Source organism: Pelophylax lessonae, assembly GCF_965119305.1.
Source record: "Pelophylax lessonae genome assembly, chromosome: 5".
Lineage (NCBI taxonomy): Eukaryota > Metazoa > Chordata > Amphibia > Anura > Ranidae > Pelophylax > Pelophylax lessonae.
Window position 1 is genome coordinate 550,724,277 of NC_138772.1, and position 27,945 is coordinate 550,752,221.

Consider the following 27,945-nt stretch of genomic DNA (forward strand, 5'->3'; position numbering starts at 1 on the left):
CATCCCAACGACGGGATTCTGTGTTCCATGGACTAGGGGCCTGGCTGGCAGCCTCCGCTCTAATTCATTCCAAACTAGGGGGGAGCAGTGAAAGCCACCGAGGCAGCTCCCAACCACAAGAACAGTGCCTACACCTCAACCAGGTGACCCCCAGGACTGTGATGTTGATGACCATCCTATATAGCATTATATGCCCGATACGCACTTCCATTTGTAAGAATTTTACTTGTACTCGATTAAAATTTCCTGCAGGCTGCACTTAGAAGGCGCTTGTGTCTTTCTCCTCGTCCTTTTCCTGAGTTGCTTCTCACTCCTACACCAGCTGGCCCTACAGTGAGCATTCTATACGTATGGACTTCCCTCATGGACTTTGATAGCTCTCTTTTGCCATTGCCAATGATCATGGCCTTTTAAGAAACTGTTGGGGGGGTCACACAGTGAACGCCAATATTATTGTTGTTGTTTTGTCTATGCACACTGGGCAACTTGTACCAGGGGAGGACTGGGCCAGGGGACAGGACGGCAGTTGCCCCTCGGGCCGCTCTGATGCCCTGTTAAAAGGCTGCACTGCTTCTGCCACAGACATGCCTAAAGGATTACTGGTGATGAGAAGTAAAAAGTTCCCACCACTGACCTACTGAGTGCGGGATGAAGACAAGGACAGAGCGCAGGCCTCCCCCCCCCCCCCCCCCCCAGCATGGATGATGTAAACTGTGTCTGAGCACAGGCCACTGGAGACTCTCCTCCCCCAGGCAGTCGCAGCTCCCCCCAACTACCCCTGCTGGCCAGGTCGGGTACCCGGATTCGCCTGGTAAGTAGAGAGTACCTGTAGCGGAGCATCAGTCTGGAATGGGGGTCAGGAGGAGGGTGGGAAGAGGGAGAGTGGGAGGGGGGCTGAGTCACTGCACCATGGGCGGACCATGGGCAGCACCATGGGCGGGCTGGTTTGTACTTGCCCCCTGGGCCAAAAGTTGCCAGTCATCCCCTGCTCTGCACATTGCACAATGGTGGCAAAGGGGATACAACTTTGTGGGTACAGTTTGGGGATGGCCCCTTCCTGTTCCAACATGACTGCACACCAGTGCATAAAGCAAGGTCCATAAAGACATGGATGAGTGAGTTTGGTATTCTGATGCCTTAAGAGTTCCCTTCACTGGAACTAAGGGGCCAAGCCCAACCCCTGAAAAACAACCCCACACCATAATCACCCCTCCACCAAACGATTTGTACCAGTGCAAAAAGCAAGGTCCATAAAGACATGGATGAGCGAGTTTGGGGTGGAGGAACTTGACTGGCCTGTACAGAGTCCTGACCTCACTCCAATAGAACACCTTTGGGATGAATTAGTGCGCAGACTGAAAGCCAAGCTTTCTTGTCCAACATCTGTGTCTGAACTCACAAATGTGCTTCTGGAAGAATGATGAAACATTCCCAAAGACACACTCCTAAACCTTGTGGACAGCCTTCCCAGAAGAATATCAAAAAACCAAGCAGACCCCCTGACGACGTCATGTATGAAGAAACATGTAGGGCGTGGTCTTTCTAACGACATCGGTTCTGGTTGGAGGGTGGCCGGTATCCCTCCCAGAAGCCGGGCTAGTGGAGCGAAGCCTGCAGGAACACCGCAACAACATCACTGTCTGTATGCCTGATTTTATCCAGTCCGTTGTAAGTGCAATTGTTCTTTTTTTAAATAAACGCTATATCTTTTAATGCACTATAAGAGATTCTTCTCTCTCGCTATATGAAGGGGAGGAATGGTGACCACCTATACTGTTGTTGGATGGAGGTTCGATCGTTGATCTGATCTGACTACTTAAGACTTAATGATCCACTTGATACATTGGAGGATATATGACCATTCCTGATGGATAGATGGGGTACCTGGTTTGACCACCAATAATCTAGTGGTCTACTTTATCTGGTAAGGAGGTTACCTTATCACAGAGGGTGTGAAGTGTTCCTCCTGACTCTCTAGTCACCCTTTCTCACTATCCGTTTAATGGCTCCTCTGGTATCGGTGGGGTCATCTACCCCCTTTTTTTCTCCTGGACTTGATTACTTTCTATGGACGTTATATGAACTTGTTTCTTTATTATTCCTATTTATCAATTTTATCATGACCATTTTTACAACCATGTCATATAAATGCTTCTATTGTTAATAGCGCTGCACTATTTGTTTATATTATATTTGTACTCCCACTGATAATGGGGTACTTTGACGTAGTGGTGGGCTTGAGCACCATATGGCCATATGGTGGGACCAAATCCCCATTTTTATTTATGGATTGTCTCCATATTTGATAGCCTTTTCTTTTGCATGTGTGCGCTATTCTTTTTTAATATACTATTTGTTTATTATTAGCCTTCCCAGATGAGTTGAAGCTGTTATAGCTACAAAGGGTGGGCCAACTCAATATTGAACCCTACGGACTAAGACTGGGATGCCATTAAAGTTCATGTGCGGGTAAAGACAGGTGTCCCAATACTTTTGGTAATGTAGTGTAGATCTCTCCTGAGGAAGATAACACACTCCTTTTCTGGACTCCTTCAGCAGGTATACCTCCTCAGCAATGCCCCCAAGGCCCCAATGCTTTTGGTATTGTAGTGTAGATCACTCCTGAGGAAGATAGCAAACACCTTCTCTGGACTAGGACTCCTTCAGCAGGTATGCCTCCTTAGCAATACTCCTAAGGCTCCAATACTTTTGGTAATGTGTAGATCTCTCCTGAGGAAGATAGCAAGTTCCTTCTCTGGACTAGGACTCCTTTAGCAGGTATGCCTCCTCAGCAATTTCCCTAAGGCCTCAATGCTTTTGGTAATGTAGTGTAGATCTCTCCTGAGGAAGATAGCAAGTTCCTTCTCTGGACTAGGACTCCTTTAGCAGGTATGCCTCCTCAGCAATTCCCTTAAGGCCCCAGTGCTTTTGGTAATGTCGTGTAGATCTCTCCTGAGGAAGATAGCAAACTCCTTCTCTGGACTAGGACTCCCTTAGCAGGTATGCCTCCTCAGCAATTCCCCTAAGGCCCCAATGCTTTTGGTAATGTAGTGTAGATCTCTCCTGAGGAAGATAGCAAGTTCCTTCTCTGGACTAGGACTCCTTTAGCAGGTATGCCTCCTCAGCAATTCCCTTAAGGCCCCAGTGCTTTTGGTAATGTCGTGTAGATCTCTCCTGAGGAAGATAGCAAACACCTTCTCCGGACTAGGACTCCTTCAGCAGGTATGCCTCCTCAGCAATTCCCTTAAGGCCTCAATGCTTTTGGTAATGTAGTGTAGATCTCTCCCGAGGAAGATAACAAACTCCTTCTCTGGACTAGGACTCCTTTAGCAGGTATGCCTCCTCAGCAATTGCCCTAAGGCCCCAATGCTTTTGACAATCTAGTGTAAAGCCCTGTACACACGCAGAGATTGTTGGCCGTAAATTGTTGGTCAACGTCCGATCTGCCGATTGTAGGCTTGTTAGTATGATTCTTCCGACAACCAACTGCAAATTTTCGGCCGAAAAAAATCTGGTGTGCATGCTATAAAATTTTTGTTGGCCAACAAAGAACGGCCGATTGTTCCTCAGTCAGTACAGATTTCGGCAGACAAAAATCAGATGAGCAAGACTGGGCATACTCAGAGAAGAAAAAACACACTGAAAGTCAACCATCACATGACATCACTTCTGAAGTTGGTTTTTGTTGGCCAACAAAGGTCCAGTGCAAGTCTAGAGCACATTTCAACCAACAAACAACACTGGACAAAAGTTGGCCGATCAGTTGGCCAACAATCTGTGCGTGTGTACGGGGCTTTAGTTGCACATGTACTGCAACAATAATGAGGGGCCCAACTCTTGCCCTGATCCTTTATTTTGTATCCAAAATATAGGTGGTATGTCTTTATTTTTTTACCACTGCACTTATGAGATGGAAATGTAACCTCGCAACAAATGTAGCAGAAGATATCTGTGTTGTTTATAAAGTTTTGAGCTTCTTAGGAAAAATATCACTCAACTGTTCCTTGGAAATGTTAGGCAATGACACTTTCACAAGCCACCAGATGTAAGATCTGACCAAGAGAAATGTACCCTGCAATAAAACAATGAATTACAGTTCGGTAATAATTTTTAGTCTCAAAGTGAAGATAAATATTATACACTTCCATGTGGTACCATTTTCATTGTTCTGCCGTACTTTGCCGAGACGTTACGAGGCACCATCATCATCGGACACCTCCCTCCCTTCTAGGCAAATCTACTCCCCTGTGTATATAAATATTTATTGTGAAATATCTTCAACACTTTAGCCAACCAGCACCTTTATCACCTGTTTTCTAATTCATCTAATCAAAATATGTAAGAATTAGCACATTTTATCTCAAAGGTCGATAATTTGCCAAAAATTGTAGACCCCGTGTTATTCATAAGGCAAATTATGGATATTTGATTGCTTGCAGACTTGATAGATTGGATCAGGGGCAGTAAAACTGCTGTTTCATCTGCCTGCTTTTACTGCCCCCTGCCTCAACATGTGAATGAGCCCTTAATCCTGGTTCATACATACAGTGCCTTGAAAAAGTATTCATACCCCTTGACATTTTCCACATTTTGTTATGTTACAACCAAAAACGTAATCGTATTTTATTGGGATTTTATGTGATAGACCGACCCAAAGTGGCCATAATTGTGAAGTGGAAGGAAAATGATAAATGGTTTTCAACATTTTTTTACAAATATATCTGTGAAAAGTGTGGCTGCATTTGTATTCACCCCCCGGAGTCAATACTTTGTAGAACCGCCTTTCCCTGCAATTACAGCTGCAAGTCTTTTTGGGGATGTCTCTACCAGCTTTGCACATCTAGAGAGGACATTTTTTCCCATTCTTCTTTTCAAAATATCTCAAGCTCTGTCAGATTGGATGGAGAGCGCCTGTGAACAGCAATTTTCAAGTATTGCCACAGATTTTCAATGTGATTTAGGTCTGGACTGTGACTGGGCCATTCTAACACATGAATATGATTTGATGTAAACCATTCCATTGTTGCTCTGGCTGGATGTTTCGGGTCGTTGTCCTGCTGGAAGGTGAACTTCTGGCCCAATCTCAGGTCTTTTACTTCCGGAAATCCACGGAAACTACCAAATCTCCCGCCTAGCGTCCGGCTGCCTGGGTGACCGCGTTGCTCACGCCCTGACCGGTTTCGTCACTCAAAGACTTCAGCGGAGGGCGTGATTATGGTCCGGATTCACTAGGGATTGGGAATCTGCTGTTTGGCTTCACTTATACCCGATTCTGGTAAGTGCGTTTCCCTGGGGAGAGGATCACACGATGAGGTGAAGGGACTGATTCATTTCCGGCTCCAACACTGGTGGTTATCCTTGTTGTGGACTCCATAGAGACTTTCTCCTCATTATATTCCCTGTGTATTCTATATGGACTTTTATATATAATATATATTTCTTTCTCATTGTTTGTCATGTTTAATCATGATATGTTTTTAGCACTGCTTGTGTATATGATCCCTGACATTGTGGAGGTATTATGCACCCTTTTTAAACATTTAAATTAATTTTAAAAAAAATTGTAAAATAAAATAATTGTGAAGAATCATTTTTTTTTAAAATAAATTATAACTTTTTTTTTTTTTTAATGGAAAAAACAATTAAAAAGGGGGAATTTACGCAAGTTCACTGTTATGTTTGTGTCCGCTAGTAATGATTTTAGTGTATTTTTAGTGGAAATATTGTCTTTATATATTCGGGGGCGGGCCTGCCAGGTAGGCTGTATGTTACCCCGTGATTTCTAACAGCCACCCTGTGCGTGGCATGGCAGTACAGAGAGGAATGTACCCCAAATAAGTGTTTTGTTTTTTTACATATTTTATATAAAATAATGTATCATTTAAAAAAAAAATAAATATATATATATATATGTGTGTGTGTGCTGTGTGTAGGGCAGCCAGTTTATTTCAATAGTCTGTCCTGCGTATGAGAGTTACAGGGAAAGAAATCCCTGACATTTTTTTTTTAAAAGAAAATGCATGCGTTTGCTGATGCGTGGGGGGGGGGGGGTGCCAAAGAGCTGAGGATTTCTGTGCATGTATGGAATAGGTGCAATTTTTCATGCCTTCCTAACACGCACATACAGTATATGAACCAAGCCTCAGGGAGGGATTTCTTACTATGCATAGGGCAGCCACCACTTGACCTCTGGAAGATTTACCCCCCTTCATGGTCAGGCCGTTTTTTGTGATACGGCACTGTGTAACTTTAACTTTAACAATTGCGCGGTCATGCGATGCTGTACCCAAATGAAACTAATGTCCTTTTTTTTCCTATTTATCTTTTTATTGATACCAAAAACATGATTTTTTCCGATTTTTTTTTGTTTTTCATGTAACATTTTCGTGCTCCCTCCCAGTGGCGTACCAAAGGGGGGGAGGGGGGGTGGTCCACCCCAGGTGCCACACATTGAAGGGGGTGTCAAGCCAGCGGTAGCTGCCTGGGGTCCTGTCATTGAGATGGAGCCCATTTCGCTGCCCCCGAGATGTTTTCCCGGATCAGGGTCAGTAGGCCTCCTATCGCCCAGCTCCTCCCCCCTCTCCACTGCGCCTGGGATCTCCTGCTGTCTGAAGGACTTATACAGGTGATGCCTGCCGCGGGTCCCTGATCTCCCCTACTGGGTGTACTCCAGTGTGCAATCCTGCACATAGCCAGCACACTGCAGACATGACTCAGGGTAGCAAGAAACAAGGGAAAAAAAGGTTATGTGAGTCCTGTCACTTCCCATCTTCCTGTGTCTGCTCAGGAACTACACATCCCAGCATGCCTAGCCGGATACAGGCTGCTGGGGCATCATTGAACTTGTAGCTGTTGATTGGATGCTTGGTCACTATACGCAGCGGGTGTATTAGGCCCCTTTCCCACGAGCAGTGCGCCCGGCGGACTCCATTTTGCTCAGCGGGGATCGATCTGCCGATCTCCGCTGAGCAGGTGGATGACAGCTCCGCCTCCGCATACAGTGCAGAGGCGGACCTGTCAGATCTCCTCTATGGAAGATTGGATTATAACGGACTGCCTGTCTGTTCTCATCCGATCCGATCCTCCAGACGGATGGAAAATAGGGTTTCCATCCATCCGGGTTTCGCAGACAGGATCGGATCGGATAGCAGCGGGTGTCACCGGACATGTCACCGCTGACATCCGCCGCTCCATGGGGCTGCATGGAGGATTCGATCCGCCTGAAAAACTGAAAGACAGCCCGGATCGGAAAGCCCATATGAAAGGGGCCTTAAATTGTCCCCAGTGAGATCATATGTGAAAGGAAGGACTATAGGACCCATTATAGGGGTTGTTGTATGGTACAGCCAAATAATAATTTGTATGATGTATGATTGAAAACCTGGTTTACTAAAAAATTCTAAAGTTGGGGGGGGGGGGGCAGTTATAGTATCCGCATCGGGGGTGGGGTGGCTGCCAGATATAGGTTCCGGGAAGTGGGGGGGGGGTGCCAGATACAGGACCTGCCCCGGGTGCCAAATGCTCTAGGTATGCCCCTGCTCCCTCCACACCTTTGGGACTGCAAACGGCATGGACTTTTCTTCTTGTTTAGCCAAAGACGCAGATAAGTTGCACCTGTAATCAAGGCCAGTGCTACCAGTAAGGCGACCTAGGCACATGCCTAGGGCTCAACTTAGCAGGGGGCGCTGGGGGAGCCTGACCCGAGGTAAGTGACTTACCGTAAGTCACTGAACGGGTTTTAACCAGTGGCGGCTGGCCCATCCATTAGGGGCACCGCCCCCTCTATCCATGTGTCCGGCCCCTAATCTAAATGCAGGGCACCGCATGCAAGGATTCCAATGAGGGTTTTTTTTTTAAATTTTGAAGCACGTGATTAGAGCCAGAGGCTCTAATAGGCTTCATAAAAGGGTGGGCTCGGGGCACGGGGGGGGGGGAATATGGTTTGGACTGGACTCTGAAGAAGTGACAAGGACGGCGGGTCCGTGGCCAGGTCCGTCTGACACCCCCCCCGACGGATGGTGCACCAGCCGCCGCTGCTTTTAACCCCTTCAGCAACTTGGGATGGGTGGTGGGAGAGCATATGGGTGGGGCGGCAATTTTTATTTTGCTTAGGGCAGCAAAATTCCTTGCACTGGCCCGGCCTGTAATGCAACAATAATGAGGGGTCCCGATCCTCTATTTTGCATCCGAAATGTAGGTGTTATGTCTTTTTTTTTTTACCACTGCTATCATTCTGCACCTTTGAGATGTAAATGTAACCTCGCAGTTTTGAGGAATCTCGGCTTCTGAATGAAAAACTCATGCAACTGTTCCTTGGAAATGTTAGGCAATGAACCTTTCACAAGCCAAAAGAAGTAACTGTATGATGTGAAGATCTGACAAAGAGAAATGTACCTTGTGTAAAAGAACAATAAATTACAGGAAAAAAGCAAAACCAAGGACCAAGAGAGGTCCCAAAAAGCGGGACTATATCGGCATGTGTATGGTTGTAGGGATACAGACACAACACCACTATATAAAAAACATATTCATTTTATTGTGCAAAAAGATAAAAAAACAATTATGAAATCACATAGTAACAAACATGTAAAGGATAAAATAGTAGTACAAGGATCCGTGTGTGTAAAGATTGCTTGAAATCGATAACAGAGTACCACATCAATGGATCGCAATGTGTATGCAGTCTAACGGTCCCTGGGTAAGCCAACGCGTTTCGAAATTAAAGCTTCATCAGGGCATTACAAAGAACAGATAGATGCTGCACTTAGAATAAGACAGGCGGGATGAAGGAACACTTCTTTTGCAGGCGTCGGGAGTCCATTTAATTGTAATGGTGGGATGTGTATTTCACCTTATGGGTCACATAGGCCTCTTATAGAGGGATGGGGGCTAATTGTATTGTATGATAACAGAGCAAAACATCTCCAGGGTTAGCTGATGGATAGTAGTGGTTTAAGTCCCCCTAGTTTTGAATATAAACGTATCATCCACCAAAGACTCTACTGCCTCTCACTACTACATCCATGGAGCCATGAGAGCCAAAGAGCCTATAGAAACATCCTGTTATGGGAGTATCCTAGCCATAACGCCCAATACATGGATAGAATAGTTCCCACCTTGCCGCACAATGTCTCCAGTGAGACAGCATACACTGGAGACATTGCTTCTAAAGTCTCCGAGCTGTCCTGATCCTCCAGGTCCGGCAGATATCTTACTATTCAGATGTTCTCAGATAGAGCCTCCAAAGTCTCCAAGCTGTCCTGATCTTCCAAGTCCAGCAGATATCCTAATATTCGGAAGTTCACATATAGAGCCTCCAAAGTCTCCGAGCTGTCCTGATCCTCCAGGTCCGGCAGATATCCTAATATTCGGAAGTTCACATATAGAGCCTCCAAAGTGTCCGAGCTGTCCTGATCCTCCAGGTCCGGCAGATATCTTACTATTCAGATGTTCTCAGATAGAGCCTCCAAAGTCTCCGAGCTGTCCTGATCCTCCAGGTCCGGCAGATATCTTAATATTCAGATGTTCACAGATAGAGCCTCCAAAGTCTCCAAGATGTTCTGATCCTCCAAGTCCAGCAGATATCCTAATATTCAGAAGTTCACAGATAGAGCCTCCAAAGTCTCCAAGCTGTCCTGATCCTCCAGGTCCGGCAGATATCTTAATATTCAGAGGTTCACAGCTGAAGAACATTGATACTTGTATTTTCAAACCAGTTGCTGTAGCACCTCATTTCCAAATCCTTGAAGCCTGGAGGATATTAATGCCACCCCAAGAGTATTATTGGTGAGACCCGATCCTAACGCCAAGAGGCCTGATATCCACAACACCAGATACAAGTTTGGTTGACCTCCAGACTGAAAAGCTCAGAAAAAAAGTTTGTTGGGCGCTTCTTACCAGGCAAGAAAGAAAGGAGTCCACCACTGTAGGAGGGGCGCGGGGGATGCTCCAGATTCTTATTTCGGGACTGTCCCAAATGGCTGGATACAAGGCAGCACTGACAGGAAAAACTCCGAAGAATCCGCTGGCAGAAGTGAAGAAAAAGAACAGGCGCCAATGTAGTTAGCCAGAAAGGTTTATTGCACAATATACATAATAACTTACACATAGGTAAGCTCCAGTCCGTATGGCAGCGTCTCCAGCGCACGATCCGGCCGTCCACCGGCCCGGAGGTGACGTCACAGGAAGCTGGTCAAAGAACTTGGTTACACCGGAAGCCGCAAGTGGAACGCAGGCTCCCGGAAATGACGCAACGCGTTTCGGAGCATGCGCACTCGGCTCCTTCCTCAAGCGTACTCCAGACTGAAAAGCTGTGGGTCCATTCTTTCTGGTGAGTGGGGATACGAGAGGGGAGTGTGGCACACTTCACAGCATGTCTACATGAAGCACTTCAGCACCTTATTAACCACTTACCGCATACTAACGTAGATCTACGTCAGTAAACCTTGCGGTGTTATACCGGGATGATGCCTCTAGCTAGAGGCACCATCCCGGTACCGTGGTTTGAAGCCGACGGCCGGCTTTCCGTCGGCACCGACCGATGCGGCTCGGGAGCCGCTCGATCGGTACCCGGGGGGGCGGGAGGGGACGACTCCCCCCTCCCGCCGCCTTCCGTGGCTTTGCTCGGGGCTCCCGTCCCACTGGGAGCCCCGAGCACCCAGCTGGAAACGGCTTTGATCGGGTCTCCGATGACGTAACACGGAGGCGGCGTCCATGACGTCACGTCCGGGTTACTGTGCTGCAAAAGGCGGCAAATTTAAAAAACGGCTGTATGCAAAAATGCCGTTTTCGGCGTTTTGCATACAGGGAAGTGTAGTGGAGGGGTTTGGGGTCTTTTAGACCCTCGATCCCTCCATAAAGTGTACCTGTCACTACATATTGGTGTCACAAGAGATGTTTACATTGCTTGTGACAGCAATAAAAGTGATCAGATTTTTTTTTTTTTTTTTAAACTTTAATAAAGTTAAAAAAATAAATAAAATAAATGGGAAAAAAAAAAATTTAGCCGCCCCCGTCACCGTTAGCTCGCGCACAAAAAAAAACGTATACGGAAGTTGAGCCGCAAATGAAATCGCTGTTCAAACCACACATGTGAGGTATCGCCGCGAACGCCAGAGCGTGAGCAATAATTAAAAAAAAAAGAGCTACACTCTAACTCAAAACTGTAACCGTTAAATAAATTTAAAGCATCGCAGATTGAGATCTCTATTGACCGTAGTTTGTCTTGATCCCACGGGGGGGCGCAATTTTAAACCGTAACATGTTGGGTATCTATTTACTCGGCGTGATATGTTCTTTCACAATATACAAAAAAAATGGGCTAACTTTACTGTTTAGTATTTTTTTAAATTAGTGAAATGTGATTTTTCTAAATTTTTCCAAAAAAATGGCGCTTTAAAGACCGCTGCGCAAATACCGCGTGATAAAAAATATTGCAATGACCAACATTTTATTCTCCAGAGTCTTTGCTAAAAAAATATCTATAATGTTTGGGGGTTCTAAGTAGTTTTCTAGGAAAAAATACTGGTTTTAACGCGTGAACAAAAAGTGTCCGAAATAGGGCTGGGGCTTAAGTGGTTAACCGCTTGCCGACTGCCGCAAGTACATTTACTGCGGCAGTCAGCCCCTCCCGGGCAAAGCGACTTAGTACTACGTCGCTCACCCAGGAGCCTGTAGGGGGCGAGCGCGCACCGCTGGAGGCACGCTCCCACCCCCGCTCATTCACGCCCATATCCGCGCAAGTGACTGGTGGTTCCGATGTCCGCCGGCCACTCACAATCTCCCACTGGAGAGGGAGAAAGGCAGGCGGCTGATGTGAACAAAGCCGCCTGTCATTCTCCCTGGTGTAACAGCAGAGATAATACGATCCTGCTATATAGGATCGTATCTCTCTGTGGTTACATCAAAAGCCACGCCCTCCCCCCCCCTACAGTTAGAATCACGCCCCTAGGGACACACTTAACCCCTGGATCTCTAATAAAGTTAACCCCTTCCCTGCCAGTGTCATTTTTACAGTAACAGTGCATATGTATAGCACTGATTACTGCAGTAATGTCACTGGTACCCCCAAAAGTGTCAAAAATGTCAGTCAGGGGTCCGATCTGTCCGCCGCAATGTCGCAGATTGCCGCCATTACTAGTTAAAAAAAAAAACAATAAAAATTACATAAATCTTTCCCTTAGTTAGTAAATGCAAACCAATCAAAATACGCTTATTGCGTTTTTTTTTTTTTTTTTACCAAAAATATGTAGTAGAAAACATATTGGCCTAAAATGTTAAAAAAATTTTGATTCTTACATTTTTTTTGGGGAATTTCATATAAAAAAATTTGAAAAATATTGTTATTTTTTCAAAATTGTCGCTCTTTTTTTGTTAATAGCGCAAAAAATAAAAATCGCACAGGTGATCAAATACCACCAAAAGAAAGCTCTGTTTGTGGGGAAAAAAAAGGACATCCATTTCATTTGGGTACAGCATTGCACGACCGCGCAATTGTCTGTTAAAGTCACGCAGTGCCGAATCGCAAAATAGGCCCTGGTCTTTGAGCAGCCAAATCCTCCGGGGCTTAAGTGGTTAATGAAGTTTGGAGCACTTGAGCACTTTATACGGGAACTTTTGAAAGACTTTGTATATGTTTTTTATTTGTACTTTATGAGCTCATTATGTTTATATGTTTTATTGGCAAGTGCTGTAATATTATAATTGTATTTTTTGAGGTGTAATAGCACTGGGTGGACAGCAGCTGCAGATATTTTGGAATCACACATACAGAGTGTGAGTATTTTTATGTTTTCAAAGGCAGATCACTGTTCTGGCTCTCTGCCTAGCGATCGGCAGGTGTCGGCGGACATCTAGTTCGCATTTCCCGCAGAGCAGCTCCTGCTGTGTATAATCACAGCAGGAGCGAGCCCCCAATGGCGTACATGCGTGCCTCCTACCCAGAAGTGTCAGATCAAGTACATGATCTGGTACAGACTAACCGCTTTGCTGCTGTATATCTAGGTTATATGGTCGGAAAGTGGTTATGGGCTGTCCTAAGCACGACACACGGATTGCACCATGCGGAAATGCTTGCGTGCTCCGTCACACCTGCATGGTGTGAATGGAGCCAAATGTTATTATCTGGTGTGGAGTGTAAACAATCTATGAGTGCAATTTGATACATTGTTATTTGTGGGAGCTTCTTTGTGTTTATTTCTAGATTTGTATACTTTTTGTTTCAATATTTATGATTTGGGTTTGAGTTTTGCTGAAAAATTGGACCCTGTATGAACACACGTCTAAAGCAGCACTTACCCTTTTGTACCTTTTTAGTAATTTTTTTATTATTTCACTATAGGTAATAGCACAGAACTTGTACTTAAAAACTTAAAAAAAAAAAAAAGATTGATCATTTCTACAACATATTAGGGAAATTACTTCCCTGCAGATCCAAGCAGAAAATCCTAAGCCGCGGTCACATGTGTCTCTTCACCTCTCACATGCTCCTCCAATTGCATTTCACAGAAAATTTGCTCTGCAAGTGGTTAGACTATCCTCAGGATTAAATATCTGTAATCGGGGGGGGGGGGGGGGGGGGGTGTTGCTTTCTGAAACTTTTCTGTCATACCCACCGGAGTGTGGTGATCCGCAAAGTGCCCCATGGCAGTCTGAGGGGCTCCAGGAGAACCTAGAGAGCATTGGGCATGATGCAGAAAATCCACAGCGAGTGCAGACTCATTATACTGATGCCTTCTAATTAATAAGACTTCAGAATGATTGCTGAGACGGAACGCGTATGGGGAGGAGTGCAAGAGGAGCGTGGGAGCCTGTAAAGCCAGACCATGATGAGGCTTAAGAGGGATTCCCATCATCCCTGCACTAAGTTCCCAGATTTGTACACCTGCTGTGTCCAATTTGTGGCATTCCCACCATCTCTGTGCTGCGTTCCGGGGTCTGTACACACCTGCTGTGTTTATTATGAGGGGTTCCCACCATCTCTGTGCTGCGTCCCGGGGTCTGTACACACCTGCTGTGCCCATTGTGGGGGGTTCCCACCATCCCTGTGCTAAGTTCCTGGGTCTGCACACCCGCTGTGCCCATTATTAGGAGTTCCCGGGTAGAGTACACACCTGCTGTGCCTATTGTGAGGGGCTCCCGCCATCCCTGTGATAAGTTCTTTGGTCTATACACATGCTGTGCCCATTCTGAAGAGTTCCCACCATCCCTGTGAAAAGTTAATGGGTCTGTACACCTGCTGTGCTCATTATGAGGGGTTCCCACCATACCTGTGCTGAGTTCCTGGGTCTGTATGCCTGCTGTGCCCTTTATGAGCAATTTCCACTGTCCCTGTGTGGAGTTCTCAGCTCTGTATACCTGCTGTGCCCATTATAAGGGGTTCCAATAACTCATCACAGAGGAGTTCTCAGGTCTGTATACCTGCTGTGCCCATTATTAGTGGTTCATAACATCCCTGGGCTGAGTTCCCAAGTCTGCACACCTGCTGTGCCCATTTTGAGGGATTCCCACCACCCCTTCACTGAGTTCCTGGGTCTGTACACCTGATGTGCCCATTATGTGGGGTTAATTTTGTTTATTGGAAATTCTTACAAACAATCAACTTATATACAATAAAACCATAATAAATAAATTATAAATAACATATTTACAAAATAATTGAATATAACTATACAAAACAAGAACATAATAAATAAACCAAATTGCACACAGCATAAACCCTACGAGAGAGCCAGACTAAGAAACTTCACCATGCATGGAGCCTTTAATCAAAAATTATATTTTAGGACTGATTTTCAGCTGATAACATTATTGGTTGCCACTTTTAACGGATAATTGAGGCAGCCGTTTCTTAGCCTGACTACTCTCTCCCCCTGGAGAACCAGTGCGCTTCAGTGCACCCTGCGACTCATCATCCATGGAAGATTCTGTACTCAACAAGTCCCATTCATCATCATCATCATCTGACAGAACCCCAAACTTATTTGTCAAAGGCAAAACCTCAGGACTGTGGGTAGCTGAACACTTTTTTTTCCTTCTTTTGCCCTTCTTTCTTTTCTCCTCCAACCATTCCACATCCCCCTTGGACAAATTGGAAATAACAGTTTCCCCACTCTCACCCTCCCCTTCACCCCCACTCTCCCTTACCTTATCTACCACCAGGCCAGCCTCTTCACCATTCTCCCCACTCCTCTGCACCCCATGGTCCCTAATGGAAGCCCTGCAATGTCTAGGGGAGGGGACTGGCACTGTACTTGATGCCCCTGCCTCAGCACCTCTTGCCGCCTCTGCAATTTTGGAAGACATAGACACAGAAGGATTGGACACATTCTTAGTAACCGATACCTTACATACAGACTGGGAAGACACTGACGCACTGGGAATCGGCACAGACTGGGGCACCACAGACTGAGAAGACACTGACACACTGGGCATTGGCACAGACTGGGGCACCACAGACTGGGAAGACACTGACACACTGGGCATTGGCACAGACTGGGAAGACACTGACACACTGGGTATTGGTACAGTCTCGGAGGGAATCGCAGGCACCCTAGCTGCTGAGCTCTGAACATCCTCCATGTCCAGACGGAAGAACTCTCTCATGAGCTCAGGCTGGTTGTGTACTGCCTCAGGACACTGGCTATAAGGATGCCCAACTGCATTGCACAAGTTGCACCTTATAATATTGCAATCTTTTGCCAAATGCCCTAAATCCTGACACAGAGAGCATTTCATTACTGGACAGGAGGATGCAAAGTGCCCTTTATCCCCACACTTATTGCACAGCTTTGGCTGGCCTGGATAGAATATGGTCAGTCTGTCCCTCCCCAGGAAAGCTGAGGATGGCAGATGCTGGATGACATTATCAATGACTCTTAGTTTTAGCTGCACAGACCATCCCCCCGTCCATATTCCTCGATCATCCATAATTTTGTGTAAGGGGCTCAGGCTGTCTCCATATCTCCTCAGCCATACAGATAAATCCCCTTGCGGTATGGACTCATTGCGCACAAGAATCGTCACCATTTTAATAAGTGGCTGACGTGACACAACTTTGGGGATGAGCCCTTTCCAGTCCGGCAGGCTCCTACACACATATTCATATTTCTCCCAAAATATGTCCAAAGACTCCGGACGGACAAAGGACAAATCATACTCATAGGAGCCGGTCGGACTGATCAGGGCAAAGATATCTGCAGGTTTAAAGCCCATCTGCAGAATCTTATCAACCACAGCTCTCCTATATGGCGGAATACCTTCGCCTTCCCATCTGAGCTGTACCACATTCCTCCTTTTAAATAATGAGGAAGATAAAACATTTCCATGCTCCTTCCCTGCTTGCACCCCCCTCCCAAACCCTTCAGCAGCACCAGCATAGGTTTTCCTCCCAGAAACACCAGCAATTACAGCATTGTCTTTAGACACAGCCACACCTGATGAGGAGCCTGAATCAACCCTTGCAGTCTTTGGAGCAGCAGAGACAAGACCCACCCCCTCCCCCTTCTCTGAGCACTCAGCTGCTTTCCTGGGTTCAATCACAGCCTTGTCTACTGCAGACTCCAAAAAAGTTATAGTACTACTGCTCCCAGCATCTCCTCCACCATGCTCAGGAACAGCCACTGTATTTGGTCCAGGCAAAGCCTCTACAATGTCCGTGGTGCTCCTCTCTGCAGACTCTTCAACCAGAAGCTTAATGTTTTTTCCAATTTTCTCACCACTTGCATTTAAAAGTGGAATTTTTTCAGCAGGTGCATCAGGTTGCACTGCATGCTGCACATTGTCTATGGGTGTGGGCTGACAGCCCATAGCACTACAACCCTCAGCAAGCACATTGTCATTAATAAAGTTCACATCACCACCTTGCACACACACTGTACCTGCTTGCTGTGTTACCTCTGCAGTGTCATGGCTGATGGTGGGATCAAACTCCCTCCTGGTTGTTGCAGGCTTAATGGTGAATTTTCCCTTCTCCACAGGTCTCTCTTTCATAGGGCGAGGAACGGTATCCATCTCCTCATCTGGGGAATCTGCAGAAAAATGGAACTTTCTTCCATCCAGAGGGGATTCCAGCTCAGCGACGAACTCCAACATGCCAGTACCCCCCTCAACCTCCTGCTCAGATGTTCCACATTGCTGCTGCAGAGGGAGGGAGACAGAGGCCTCTGCCATTGGGGGCTCAGCAGATGTCTGAGGTGTTGAAGAGCTGGGCCCATCCTCCGGGCCCACTTTCTCACTCTCTGCTGACTCTGTCGGTACCTGCATCTCCTCACTGGCTGGGTCACTCTCCATGCTGGAAACGGCTCCTCTCCTCATACGGCTGAAATGCTCCTCATTCCTGTATTTCTCCTGAAGTGCTTCACAGCTTTCCTTCAGAGAGCTCACCAACTCTTTCTGCTTCCTCAAAGCTTGTTCCAAGTCCTTTAATTCAGGCCTCAGAGCCGGTCTCTTCTTACTGTACAGTTTGGCACAATACAACTTTTTCTTTTTAAATTCTACTTTCAAAGTTGCCAATTTCTCCTCCTCTTTCTCAATCCGCCTCAGCTTTTCAACAGTCCTCCGTCTAAAGGTAGATAGGGATTCACCCCTCCTTGGGCAGAGCTCCATGTCTTCCATAGTCTCAGGCCTATCCAGGGGGCCCCCGCCAGGGTCCTCCCCAGGATCCAGCATCCTTCCTGGGGCAGAGAAGCAACTCTAGCCCCTGGCTTCTGGAAGCACACGAGCTAAGGAACCAGCAACCTCACACCTCGCTGTCAGGGAGTGGAATGGCAGTTTCCCACCATCCCTGTGCTGAGTTCCAGGTCTGTACACCTGCTGTGCCCATTATGAAGAGTTCCTACTATCCCTGTGCTCAGAGTCCCGATCTGTACACCAACTGTGCCCATTTTTAGGGGTTCCTACCATCCCTGTGATAAGTTATTGGGTCTGCACACCTGCTGTGCCCATTATGAGGGATTCCCACCATTCCTGTGCTGAGTTCCCTGGTCTGTACACCTGCTGTGCCCATTATAAGGGATTGCCACCATCCCTGTGCGGAGTTCCTGGGTCTGCAAACCTGCTGTGCCCATTATGAGTGGTTCCCACCATCCCTGCAATGAGTTCCTTGGTCTGTACACCTGCTGTGCCCATTATGAGGGGTTCCCACCACCCTGTTCTGAGTTCCCGGGTCTGTACACCTGCTTTGCCCATTATGAGGGGTTCCCACCACCCCTGTGCTGAGTTACCGGGTCTGTAAGCCTGCTGTGCCCATTATGAGGGGTTCCCACCACCCCTGTTCTGAGTTCCAGGGTCTGTACGCCTGCTGTGCCCATTATGAGGGGTTCCCACCATTCCTTCCAGGATTTTATTGATTTTATATTATGGACAACATTTGAGCAGCCAGACATTCCTACTGTCAGCCTTGTGTGGGATTTCAGCCAGTGTGCAGTAGATGATGGGAAAGTAAAACTAGGATCATGAAACTACCACATGCACACACTGATTTAGCCGCGTCTGATGGATTCGTCCTCCATACCAGGCTTAGTACATCCCACAGGCTCACATCTGTGTCAGATTTGGCTTGTATTATTAGCTCGGTGTCAATGAGGTTTTGCAATGTCGCACCGCTAAGCTGGAATTCTCTCCCAGGGCTGCAGAGCGGCATCAGGGTGGAGGGCACAGTAGGAGAAAATCCTTCTACAAACCAAACGAGGATCTATCTAATATGACATACAATTTAAAGGAGGTTAATGAAAGCAGGGTGGGGGATACATTTTATTCCAAGGGGTCTTGTTGTTTCTATCCCTTAACTGTATTATAAAAAAAATGCCATATTTTTTTTTAAATCCCTGTTTGCAGTCTCTTTGCAGGCACTTGCACTCCAGCGATGGCTGCGAGGCATTTCTCAGGGTGGGTTTCCTGTTGGTCACAACAGTGGACTATGTCGGTGTAATATATGCAATCTCCCTCAGAGGCCCATGTGACAGGGTGACAACTCAGATGTGCAATTGGGAAACAGGAAAAGAGAGTTGTCACCCTGTACCAGGAAGTGACTGATTAAGGACCTTTGTGGCAGGATCACCAGGGATCATTTTTAATTAAAAGTTGCAGATTTAAAAATATTGAAAATGACTTCTGAAAAGACATTCAAGTGTTAGCTTGTAACAACATTGTAACTTTGTAACAACATAGCAACTTTGTATCAATTCCTACTCTGAGAAGGCTGCAGCAGGGGCTGATCTGTGGCAGACATTTGCAGAAGGAAAGATTTAACGCCGGACTCTGAAAAAACAGCCCAGGTAAGAAACAATGAAAATGGCTTTAACCTGACTCCTCCCAGGGCGGACTCTGACGCGTTTCATCCAGTTGGGCTAAAGCCGTTTTAATCTCTTTTTACCTGGGCTGTATCTTCAGAGTTCCATCTTTCCTTCTCCACGTGTGTATATAGAGCTGGGTTGGACTCTTCCAATGCTGACACCTGCATTTAACCACTTAAGCCCCGGAAGATTTTACCCCCTTCCTGACCAGGCCCTATTTTGCGATTCGGCACTGCGTGACTTTAACGGACAATTGCGTGGTCGTGCGACGCTGTACCTAAACGAATTTGACGTCCTTTTTTTCCCACAAACAGAGCTTTCTTTTGGTGGTATTTGATCACCTGTGCGATTTTTTGATCATGCGCTATAAACAAAAAAAGAGCGACAATTTTGCAAAAATAACAATATTTTTCACATTTTTTATATGAAATTCCCCCCCAAAAAAATGTAAAAATCAATTTTTTAACATTTTAGCCCAATTTGTTTTCTGCTACATATTTTTGGTAAAAAAAAATCACAATAAGCGTATTTTGATTGGTTCCCCTGGCCAGCCTCAACCGAGCTCTCCCAGCTCCACCCTGGTGGCCAGGTCAGGAACCTGGATTCGACCAGTGACCTGGATCCGGCCAATGAGTAGAGAGTACCTGAGGGGAGCTTCAACCTGGAATGGGGGTTAGGAGGAGTCCAGGAAGAGGGAGAGTGGGAAGAGGCACCATGGGTCTCTGGTTTGTACTTCCCCCCTGGGCCAAAAGTTGCCAGTCAGCCCCTGGTCTTGGCCAAGTATCTGGAACCTGGCAAATACTCTTCTGAAGGACAGCACCATCTTTCAAGCAATGATATGGTACAGACTTAAACTATAAGTATGAAAATAAGAAGGTACTGATCTCTAATTCCTCAATTCCTCAATTTAAGCTCCATTCAGTCTATTGCCCCTTGGTTGCCTACACGCCCATTCATCTGCACATAAAACCCTCGCCTTTCCATCTCCCTGCACACTTGAAAAAGGAGTGCGCATGCCCAGTGGGCCCGTCGCGCATGCTCTGAAATTCGTTGTGTTCCCCTTCCTACCATTTTGTGACGTCACACGCTGTCTACGTTGCGGTCCATGTGAGTGTGCTTTGTTGAGTTTTAATGTCTAATAAATACTACTGCACTTAGAGGCGCTCTTCCTGTCTCTCCTTTTATCTCATTCCCATTAATAGTGGACCTAAACCCAGGGATGGTGCTAGAATATTTTGCACCCTAGGCAAGATCAGCTACTTGCACCCCCCCCCCCCAAAAATATAAAAAACTGTACACATTGCCCCCTTTCCTGTACATAATGCCCCTCTTTTAACACTACACTTTGGTACACCCCCTTCCTGTACACACTGCCCCTCTTTAACCCTATACCCCCCTTCATATACACACTGCCCCCCTTTAACCCTACCCACCCCTTCATATACAAATTGCCCCCATCTCTAGAGGTGACATCCACCGGGGATGAGGAGGTGACAGGTGAGGAATGTCTCATGTCTGTCTGGCTATGACTGTGCCCTAGGTGGTAGTGCGCCCTAGGCGGCCACCTAGTTTGCCTAGTGGTAGCACCGGCCCTGCCTAAACCTTAACCACATCCCCATTCATGGTACACTCAAACCTGAAGCTCATCACCATTCATAGTAGACCCAAACCTGAACCTCATCCCAATTTATGGTGGACCCGAACTTGAAAATTATCCTCATTCATGGTGGACCCAAACCTGAACCTCACTCCCCCATTCATGGTAGACGCAAACCTGAACCTCCTCCCCATTCATGGTAGACTCAAACCTAAACCTCATCCCCATTCTCCAATCATTTTATGATTTGGATAGTGCTGGATAATTGAATTTGATACACAAGAAGCCTCTGTGGGACATTTTTCCCGTTGTATGGTGTTCTTTTTAGGATTTTCATTTTTAAGGGTGGTGTGACAAGCTAAGGATGTTGTATAAAGGGAGCCATGTGCTGGGCTGCATGTCTTACACATGGTGGTGGAGCATATATGCTCTCTCTCCTAATATAAGATGGTTCCCAAGACCTACCAGGGCACAATGGACCCAAGATCCTCCTCAGGGTACCCACTGGAACCAGACAACACATGAGAACACCCTGAGCCAGAACCCACCAAGTAGTCTGTCCCTTACCTGCTTCAGGCCTTAGGCCAATGGACCCCATTAGCAGACTTACCCAGCATCGTCCATCCTTAGAGGGGGTCCCCATCTTGAGGTCAGGAGAAGGAAGAGTCCAAAATAGCTAATTTACATGCTTCACTCATCCCAATGGTGGTAGCACATTTATTTATTTAATTATTTATTGCAAATTAAAAAGAGAGCAACAACAAGAAGAGAGCCAAGTTGGAAGTCCACATCTTTTAGGGTGGTTTTCCCAAGTCCTTCATCCCATGCAGAGGAAACACTAGTAGTCCCAAAAGTCCTGCACCATTCCTCTCCCCTAGAGATCTTTGCTGTAGCTTGATCCTCCTAACAATTCCCTTAACACTTCCTGCCAGTCAACTTGTAACACTGCTCTACTTTCCAAGATGCCCCACACTGGCATGGCAAGGATTTGCAATAAATCCCTATCTATGGTCACACCCTACTATCACTCTGTCCGAGAGGCTCTAGCAGCAACTTAGGGTACTACACTGCCCACTTACTACAAGGGGTCCCTAAGCTTACTCTCAAGACTAACTAAGATAACGACTACTGAACAAACTGGGGAACTACACCAGGCACTGCTGGACCCCTACACAGTGCTGTATTTTGGCCTAGGCCAACAAGGCCCAGGCCTAGGGCGGCACTTTTCAGGGGGACAGCAAAAAAGCCACCCCCCCTCCACTTGAAACTCTATTGGCCACTGGTTACTAGAACCGCCTCTCTCACTCCCCTCTCTCTCACCTCCCTCTCTCTCACCCCTCCTCTCTCTCTCCCTCTCTCTCTTTCACCCCCTCTCTCTTTCTCTCTCATCCCGCCTCTCTCTCTTATCCCCCCTCTCTCTCTCTCATCCCCCTCTCTCTCTCTCGCGCTCTCTCTCTCTCATCCCCCCTCTCTCACCCCCCTCTCTCTCATCCCTCCCTCTCACATTCCCCCTCTCTCTCATCCCCCCACTCTCTTATCCCCCCTCTCTATCTCATCCCCCCTCTCTCTCATCCCCCAATCTCTCTCATCCCCCCGCTCTCTCTCTCATCTCCCCTCTCTCTCTCATCTCCCCTATCTAATCCCCCCTCTCTCTCTCTCTCACCCCCCTCTCTATCTCATCCCCCCTCTCTCTCTCATCCCCCCTCTCTCTCTCATCCCCCTCTATCTCTCTCTCATCCCCCCCTCTCTCTCTCATCCCCCCTCTCTCTCTCATCTCCCCTCTCTCTCATCTCCCCCCTCTCTCTCTCTCAACCCCCCTCTCTCTCTCATCTCCCCTCTCTCTCATCCCCCCTATCTCTCTCTCTCATCCCCCCTCTCTCTCTCACCCCCCTCTCTCTTTGCATCCCTACCCTCTCTCTCTCATGCCCCTCTCTCTCTCCCTCACCCGCCCCCTCTCTCTCTCCCTCACCCGCCCCCTCTCTCTCTATCTCTCACCCCCCTCTCTCTTTCTCTCCTTCCCTCACCCACCCCCTCTCTCTCTCCCTCACCCACCCTACTCTCACCCTCCCAACCCCTCTCACCCTCCCTCTCGTGAGATCTCAGGGGTTCATGCTGGGACTTGTAGTCCTTCAATTTTGGAGGGAGTCACATCTGTTAAAAAAGGAGCGGGGCAAATTTACATAAGGGGGGCGCCCAATTTTAGTCTTGCCTAGGGCAGCACAAAACCAAAATACACCACTGCCCCTACACTACAGTAAATCCTTTACTTCCTGGAGTTCGATTAAATGCCTCTATGAGATAATGAAGAGTAGAGATTCTGCTACTCGTGGGGCTTATTCCTAGTTACTTAGAGGCAGAGAAAGTCAATGTGAAATAACAGGATGCACTTTGTGGTCACCATCTATAGGAATCTGGTGAGATGGAGGCATTGAGGCACTACTCTGTATTTACAAAGATGATTCCATTTTATTCCAATGGTTCTTAGAAGTCATTTCCCCACTAATACGGCATGTGATGGTCTTAACACTTCTCCGTATGAAGCTCCATTATGACCCATTTGTACTATCGATCTTCATCGATCTTAGTTTGCTGAAGAATATAAACTAAATGCAACATCACTGAAACTTCACAAGTGCAGGTTCAGTCAGAGTCTAATAAAGAGGACCTGCCACGCAGTCCTAGAAGACTATAAATGCAAAGCCTTGTCCTATCTGTTTTAGCCGAGTTCAAGTAATAAGTGTTAATATAGCCTGAAAATACTTCAGATCACTTTGCTGAGGATGATGAACCAATTTCATCCTTTTCTGTGTCATATATAGCACTGAGAACACTAAGCTAGTCACATCAGCCTCTGTGCCAGAGGAGCTTACACTCTAATGTCCCTCCACAGTCACACAGTATTATTATTATTATACATTAACCACTTAAGCCCCTGAAGATTTTACCCCCTTCCTGACCAGGGTTTTTTTTGCAATTCGGCACTGCGTGACTGTAACGAACCACTGCGCGGTCGTGCGACGCTGTACCTAAACGAATTTGAGGTCCTTTTTTTCCCACAAACAGAGCTTTCTTTTTGTGGTATTTGATCACCTGTGCAATTTTTATTTTTTGCGCTATAAACAAAAAAAGAGCGACAATTTTGCAAAAATAATATTTTTCAAATTTTTTTATATGAAATTCCCCCCCCCCCCCCAAAAAAATGTAAAAATCAAAATTTTTTAACATTTTAGGCCAATTTGTTTTATGCTACATATGTTTGGTAAAAAAAAATCGCAAAAAGCGTATTTTGATTGGTTTGCGCAAAAGTTATCGCGTTTACTAACAAAGGGAAAGATTTTTGTCATTTTTGGTGTTTTTTTTTAATGCGTAATGGCGACGATCTGCGATTTTTTTTGCGGTACTGCGACATTGTGGCGGACAGATTGGACCCTTGACTGACATTTTTGACACTTTTGGGGTTACCAGTGACATTACTACAGTAATCAGTGCTATACATATGCACTGTTACTGCAAAATGACACTGGCAGGGAAGGGGTTAACTTTATTGGGGAAGGAGGGGTAAAGTGTGTCCCTAGGGGCGTGCTTCTAACTGTGATTGGACATGGCTACTGGTGTAGGAACAGTGATCAACGGTCCTACATAGTAGAACCGTATGATCACTATTCCTACACAGGGGAGAATGACAGGCAGCTTGTTTACATTAGCCACCTGCCTTTCTCCCTCTCCACCGACGATCGCCGAGTGACCGGCGGACATCGGGTCCGCCGGTCACATGCACGGACTGTCTAGGGAACGAGCCGGGGTGGGCGCGCGCCTCAGCGGGCGTACGCTCGCCCGCTATTGGCTCACAAACTAGTGACAGGCAAGTGACGTACCGGTACGTCACTTTGCCTGGCCGGGGCTGACCGCCGCAGTATATGTACTTGCGGCGGTCGGCAACTGGTTAATATAGCTCTGACATATACCGCAGTGCTGTACACTGAGAACAGAGAACACTGAGCCAGTCACATCAGTCTCTGCACCAGAGTGGTTGTGTGTGCTGCAGCTCTCCCTCTGCAGACACTAGGGGGCCAGGTCAGTTACCTTGCCCCAGTGAGGATGGGAGATTCTGGGGATGACCCGGGAGATGGTCCCCCTGGGGGATCCAACTTGCATTCTCATGCTTCATCTTCACCTGAAGACCTCGGCTATGGACCTAAAAAAGGGGAATCTACCCCCGCTTTCAGACAGTGGGTTGCTGATCGTCTGGTGAGAATTGCAAAGGAGGAGAAAAAGCTGATCTGCCTGAAAGCTGATTATAGAAAGAAGAAGGCCGTGCATGATAAGGCATGGAGCAGCAAGCAGTAAAGTTGGAACCGGAGTTGAACGTTTTGGAGGACGCCATCAAAAAGCAGCAGAGTCTGGAAAAAGCTTTAAAGGAAAAGAGTGGAGCTTTTAAAGAGAAGTTCCAGAATGAGAAGCGGTTACGGAAAATGAGGGATGACGCACGTCGTGTAAAAGTTTCAGCATCAGTGGTGGCAGTATGGGTGGAGAGTGAGGAGGGGGTCCCGGATGCTGCCCATGAAATCCCATCCACCTCAGGATCTACTTCACCGGAAAAAATGGCAGCAAGCTGGAGGAACAGCACAGGAGATAGAGGAAAATGGCGGAGGGCTGCTAAACTTTATTCATGAGATTGAATCTCCCTTGAGTGGAAGAACCTTTCGCTTTTCAGAGGATTCCGCTGATGAGGACGATGACAATGACTCTGTACCTGGACTTTTAAAGGTAAAACTTACTGAGAAGTCATACTTTGCTAAAACTGACAGCATGGACTCCAGCACGGAAAGTAGTATAAAGAGCAGCATGCAGAGCAGTGTTTTGGAGGGAAAACCTCCAGTATCTGCACAGGGCTCTGCAGAGAAGATGGATGCTGTGCCTGCAGTACTGGACTCTGCTGATACTAAGAAGTCTTTGACTCTGAACTTTACTAGTAGGAAAACTATGACTTTGGACTGGGGGGAAGGGAAAGAGATCTGCCATTGTTTCTGCACAGTCCCTGCTGGTTGCTGCAGGTATAGCAGAAAATGGTGGGAAAGGAAATGGCAGCTACAATATAAAATGTGTTTCTGAAACCCAGGGAAGAGTGACACGAAGTGGAAGACTTTTGCCTAGGAGGAGGAGTATGTTGGGGGAGTAGGAGGAGGTGAAGGCAGCAGCATCTAATGTGAGTGGGTCTGCTGGGAGCAGTAGTGCCACGGATGGGAAAATGAATGTTAATGATAAAGCTGTTTGTAATGCTTGAAAGGGGAATGCATGTGTGTTGGTGGATGAAGTGACAGATGCTGCTGCTGCCTCTGGTGGTGATTTGCAGAGCGGAGGTTCTGAGGCTCCTGCAACTAATGGTGTAGCTTTGAGATCTGGAGTGTCTAATCCTGCAAGTAAAACCTTAGCTGGGGCTTTGGCTGGGATGAGGGAGTCACATCAGGCAGGTAGCTCAGGGGGTAGGTCTGCTGCAGGTCTAACATCTGCTCCCATGTTTTTCAGGTAGAGGAATGTAGTGCTGCTCAGATGGGAAGGTGGGGGTGCCCCCCCCCCTATAAGTTTGGTTGGTTGTGGGCAAGATTTTGGCTATAGGTTTCAAGGCAGATGACATCTTTGCTCTGATCAGTCTGGTAGGCTCCTTTGTTCGTCCCAAGTCTCTCAATATGTTTCAGGAGAAGTATGAACATGTGTATAGGGGTCTGCCGGAGTGGGAGGGACTCGATCCAAAACTTGTCTCATGCCAAACTCTTGTGAAGAATGTCACTATCTTGGTAAGGAATTAATCAATTTTGCAAGCTTCTGACCCCATTAAAGAAGATTGTGGATGAGAGGGGCATATGGACAGGTGGGTGGTCAGTGCAGAGGAGGTTGCATGTGTGTGGGAATGTGGTCCAGCATAGGTCTCCCTCAGCCTTCATTGGGAAGGATAGGACTATTGTGTTTTACCCTGGGCAGCTCAAGCTCTGTTATAAGTGCAGTTCTCTGGGTCATTTCACTTCCTCATGTCCAGAGATGAAGTGCTCTCTGTTTCAGGGCCTGGGGCATATGACTAAGGATTGCAATAAGATCAAATGCAATATTTGTGATAAGCTTAGGCATGCGTACAGCCAGTGCCCTGAGGCCTTGCATAACCAGTCAGCTTTGGTGGAAGAGTTTTTTTGCCTGGTTATGGAGGAGGCAGAGAAGAGGGGGGCTGTGCCAGGGGTCCCCAATGTTTCTGTCCCTGTTGTCTCAGTGCAATCAGTGTCTGATGGTCCATCCAATGTTGTGCAATCCCCTGAGTCGGTGTCAGTGGATGTTGTGTCTGATCCTGTGTCAGTCTCCCCAGAGGTAGCAGGGGCTGTGGAGGGAGCTTGACCAGTGTGCAAGGTTGCACCGACCCCCCACTCCTCGGCATCTGAGGTCTGGAAGGTGCGAGGCCCCGGGCGCATGGAGTGAATGATGGTGAGGGCAGTGGCGTCACTGGGGGGGGGCCAGAGGGGGGCCATGGCCCCCCCTAAAAATTATGCTGTGCCACCCAACAGGATCCCATCCACCTCCTGTTTTGGGATGGCGAGTAAGTAAGCCCAGATTGCGGGATCCTGACCCACCATCCCCGAGCATCACTGTAAAGAACTGAGCCTGCACTAGAGGAAGCAGAGCCGATACTTCCTGTATAGTTCCGGCTCTTGTCACAGGGGGAGTGATATGAAATGCACTCCGCCTCTGCCTATGACAGGTCACAGGAGAGATAAAGGAAGCATCGGCTCTGCTCTCTACTGCAGCCACATGCTTCCTCCAGTGCCGCACTCCGTTGGTGTCTCAGAGGAGCCAGCAGTACCCACCAGCACTCCCCGCCAGCAGTACCCACCAGCAGTACCCACCAGCAGTACCAGCCAGCAGTACCCACCAGCAGTACCCACCAGCAGTACCAGCCAGCAGTACCCACCAGCAGTACCCATGAGCAGTACCAGCCAGCAGTACCCACCAGCAGTACCCACCAGCAGTACCAGCCAGCAGTACCCACCAGCAGTACCAGCCAGCAGTACCCAC